General features: G+C 42.5%; 1 long non-coding RNA gene across 4 annotated transcripts; it reads left to right on the top strand.

Annotated features, from left to right (window-relative positions):
* Nucleotides 1-1,457: 1,457 nt before the first annotated feature.
* On the top strand, nucleotides 1,458-4,451 carry LOC124682918. 4 transcript variants are annotated; one of them, XR_006996494.1, is made up of 5 exons: nucleotides 1,458-2,003; nucleotides 2,311-3,096; nucleotides 3,384-3,472; nucleotides 3,632-3,889; nucleotides 4,092-4,451. It is a non-coding gene; the product is annotated as an uncharacterized LOC124682918 (long non-coding RNA). The 4 variants fall into 4 exon arrangements; XR_006996493.1 differs by having other exon boundaries at nucleotides 1,458-3,096; nucleotides 3,632-3,700; nucleotides 3,784-3,889; XR_006996495.1 differs by having other exon boundaries at nucleotides 1,458-2,936.
* The last annotated feature ends 257 nt before the right edge of the window (nucleotides 4,452-4,708 follow it).

Below are 4,708 nucleotides of genomic sequence, written 5' to 3'. Positions count from 1 at the left end.
TAAAACTAAAGATGCCAGGCAACAATGGAACCCCAATAACCGTTCACGGAAGCTTTGCCCGATCAGACACCTGCGATAGGGAGTTCCAGAAGATCGCCTCGAAATTCGGCGCTAAGGAGGAACTCAACGCGATCGACGCAACCGTGGATCATACGCAGCCGCCAGCCGACAACCGAAGTGCAAGATCCGACGAGTTTGACACTACAAAGGAAGCCAAGAAGCTGCAGGTTCACCCCACTGACCCGAAGAAAACGGTCAATATATCGGCTGACCTTACGGACGCATAGGAAGGCGCGCTCATCGAGTTCCTCCGTGAGCGCTGGGAGATATTTGCATGGGAACCATCCGACATGCCAGGTATCCCCAGGGAACTCGCTGAGCACGCCCTTAATGTTGACCCGACAGCCAAACCAGTGCAGCAGTCGATGCGTCGATTCTCTGAACCCAAGGGGAAAGCAATTGGTGAAGAAATCAATCGACTTCGTAAAGCAGGATTTATCCGAGAGCTCAAGGAATCAGAGTGGGTGGCTAACCCTGTCATGGTACCCAAAAAGGACACCACCGCTCTGCGTATGTGTATCGACTACACCGGCCTCAACAAACACTGTCCGAAAGACCACTTCCCGCTGCCTAGAATTGACCAGATAGTCGATTCCACAGCCGGGTGCGACCGCCTCTCCTTCCTCGATGCCTACTCTGGGTATAACCAGATCAAATTGAAGAAAGAAGATCAGGAGCTAACCGCGTTCATCACCCCACACGGCGTTTTCTGCTACAACGTCATGACCTTCGGGTTGAAAAATGCGGGAGCAACTTACCAACGTTGCATGCAAGCTTGCCTCGGAGAGCAGATCGGGCGAAACATCGAAGTCTATATTGACGATATCGTGGTAAAAACAAAGCACATCGCCACCCTCGTCGACGATTTGCGGGAGACCTTCGATAACCTAGACAGGTATAAGATCAAGTTGAACCCCAAAAAATGCTTCTTCGGAGTACCAGGGGGGCAAGTGCTAGGATACTTCATCTCGGCCAGAGGGATCGAAGCCAACCCTTTGAAAATTAAACCTATTCTCGACATGGAGCCGCCAAAGAATCTGCATCAAGTACAGCAGCTGGCGGGACGTTTAGCAGCGCTCAACAGGTTTATCGCCAAGCTAGGAGAAAAAGCTTTGCCTTTCTACAACTTGATGAAAAAATCAGAAAAGTTCGAGTGGACAAAGGAGGCGCAGGAATCTGCATCAAGTACAGCAGATGACGGGAGAATAGAAGATAGGATAAGGGAGAGCATGGGCAGATGGAGAAGGCCATGGGGCGTACATGGACCTGGATCAGAGCCTCCGAAACTCTGGGCGGTGCTATGAACCGCGCGACCATGGCCCGTGTAGACCCTCGACCAGATTGGGGAGAAGCGCAAGGGCGCCTTCGCCCGGATCGATCTCCTCGATTACCAGAAGGCAGGTACGTGTAGAAAAAAGATCAAATTAGTCCGCTATTTCGCGCAAAAGAAGAATTGATCCGTCATTGGAGGTTCTTGCAGACTGGGTTGCAGTTGATTGATCATTTCTTGTTTGTTCCTGTTCTTAAGTGGTAGACCATGCGTTTGAACAAGCATAATGGCCAGTCCATGTGGGGCGACACGGTTCATACGCAGCGAGCCATCCAACATCGATGATTAGGCGATGCTACATAGTAATAGATTAAATTTTCCCTAAAGCGCTCTAAAAAGTGCCCCTACACTGAGCATGACCTTTTCCTCTTCTCTGGTTCTGGTGTATCTTCCTTTTCTTGCTTCGTGCGATGTGCAGAATGTAGAGGCCACAACAACTGCAATAATGTGTGCCACCACCAAACTCTGTTAAGAAGTAAGAAAATTAGCAACATAATTTTTTTATGGTTGTACTTGTTGTCTTCGAGGAAGAATGGCAAGCGGAAGAAGCTAGATGCTACCGGGGAGAGAAATACACACTCTTTGCAACATCCCAACAGCTTAGCAAGATAGAGTAATTTTTTTCAGCACCTTGTCATTCTAGAGTTGATGTACACTTTCTTACCTGTTAATGACTTGTAATGGTGCCGATCAGTCCTGTAGCTTAACTCCTTTGTTTTTATTTAATCCATCCATCTTACTCTTATAATTTCTTGTTTTATTTTCCAAGAGAATTGCAGTTCGTACCATCTTACAGGCCATAGATTTTTCATGTATTCGTACTGTACAGTGATAGTTAGAAATATCCCTTTAATTTTGCAAATTTCTTTTACTAGCGTTTGATTAATTTTCCATTTTTTCCATTGTATCTTGAATTACAGAGTTTTGAGTATTTCCTGAGTGACAACAGTCAGCACACAGAAATGGCATCAGAAGCTAGACAAGCAATCAGAGAAATCGGGTGAAAACAAGAGAAAAGTTGCATTTATTCCCCTGAGCCTGAAGGTTATGGTTTTCTTTCGTGATTCGTCCGGTATGATTTCCTACTTTTAATAGTATTAGTACTGAAACTTGCTATTTTATTCCAGGAGAATGTTACAATTGCATCTGATTTTGACATGACCGTTTGAGGCAGTAATAAAATTGCTAATGGCAATGTCATTAAATGTGCACGATGTTCTCTTCTATGCTTTATTGACTTTTTTTTTTACTGTCTGGACATTTCTACCTTTGAACAGTTTTGTGACACCTGCCTAGGTATATCCAAGAAGCTGAAGGCGTTGATAGCTTTTCTTGATTAGATTGCCTTATGTTTTTTCTTTACAGTTAAATCATACATGTTCATCTTAGTACTATTCCTGATGGGCAATGTGTAGACGATCTCAGCTAACTGCTTGCTTGCAATCTTATGGACAACTTAATTACTATTTCTTATTTTATGAGGCTCTGTGTGAACCTTATACAAGTATTGTTGTTTGGCAGGTGAAATACTAGCTTGATGAGCCAGGTCCGCCTACTTATACTTGATGTTGTTGTGCTTGCAATATATTTTTCTTGCTTCGGTGCATAATATGTTCAGAAATACTTGGTTCATTTCGATCACTGCCTCTGTGTACGTTATACAAGTGTTGTTGTTTGGCATGTGAAATACTAGCTTGATGAGCCAGGTCCGCCTACTTATACTTGATATTGTTATGCCTGCAATTTATCTTCCTTGTTTTTGTGCATAATATATTCAGAAATGCTTGGTTCATTTCGATCACCGCTTAATATCTGGCAGACGATTGATATTAACTGTGATGGTTCTCTGTATTTTCTCTCAAATACTCATGTCTTGTTTATTAAGATGGATGGGCACCGCAACACCGCATTCATGTTCTAGATCTTGTGTATCATCTGGCTTTACAATTGAAACTCATGAATGGAGAATTGTTTATCTGCCAAGGGAGTGCAGACTGGACAACATTGATGGACTTCTACGCGGATGCATAGAACGATGACGCGGAAGAAAAGGGCATCGGCTTGCAGCAAAATAGCAGAGGGGTAGGGAATGATTGGGTCGAACAACATTGTGTATTTTCTCGCATTCAGCCTCCCACTATTTGTCAGCAATGTTCCCTGCTTAGGATTGCTTTTCTTTTTGCCCGCCATCCTCATCCTCTATCATTTCATGGATGCCTGACTTATTGTTCTTTGTTTTAGGGAGTGACATGCTCGTTTCTTTGGGATTTTATTCAGGGACTGCTCACAGACACTATGGCTGCTCGACAGGTACACCTGCTCATGCAATTTTACCGTTCTGTAAATTTATTCTATTCTATACTATCCGCAAGTAGTTCAACTTTTAATCCCAGAGACCCAGACAAATACGTACCGGTGAGAGCCAGAGAGGATGCATCCCTGGAGAGTTGCGTGGGGAAGCATAGCTACAATTTGAGGCAACATATTAACCAGGAACAAGTAAGGGAGCACACATAATATCCATTCCATTTATAAAAAAATTATATGTCATTTTCTGACCTTATTTGTTTTCTGATTGTTTTGGAAAAGTTCCTGGTCAAAGATCTTCTGCAATGTGCAATTTTGTTCATAGAAGTATCTACCTTTTCTGTTCCAGTATGTCGAACGCTGCTTATTAACATATAACCTTCTACTTTAATAGGTAAGATGAGTGATGAGGGGAGGATTAGCTTGAGGATGAAGTTTATGGGCAATCTGAAGAGTGCCCTCATGAGATAAATTTATGGACTGTCTGAACTACAATGCTCTCAGAATTATTTTTTTGTATCGATTCCCTTCTATTAGAAAAATAGGAAAACAACATCGCTTCTGGAAACTGTGTATAAACCTTATTGTAACTTCCTAGCTATGACTTCTCCTGTAATGTTCTGAAATAATATAGGCTAATGTTATGCAGTCATGGTGCTGTTGGCACTAGAATGAAGTGTGCGTTTTCTTTTGAATAAACCGTACTGTTGTATTTCCTTAATGATATAACTTGATGATACAACTTCTTTTCAAATCGCAAGGCCTGTGTCAAAAGCAGGGTCATGTGGCATCAAGGCTTATCATTGGATACCAGTCGTGATCACCCTCCCATGTCTAGCTTGTTTTTCATACTTTAGATTTAAGCAAGTCTTGCATTGCAGCATTGTTTTCAACTGTTCTCATAATTGGAGATTCTTAGTTCTTTCTTAGAGGGGAGTTGCTACTTGCTATTACTAATTCAATATACTATACATCTTCCATATTTTGATTTATACAAGATTCACAAAGTTG

This window comes from Lolium rigidum, chromosome 1 (genome assembly GCF_022539505.1).
Source record: "Lolium rigidum isolate FL_2022 chromosome 1, APGP_CSIRO_Lrig_0.1, whole genome shotgun sequence".
In the NCBI taxonomy this organism is placed as follows: domain Eukaryota; kingdom Viridiplantae; phylum Streptophyta; class Magnoliopsida; order Poales; family Poaceae; genus Lolium; species Lolium rigidum.
This window is presented reverse-complemented; position numbering and strand designations above follow the sequence as displayed.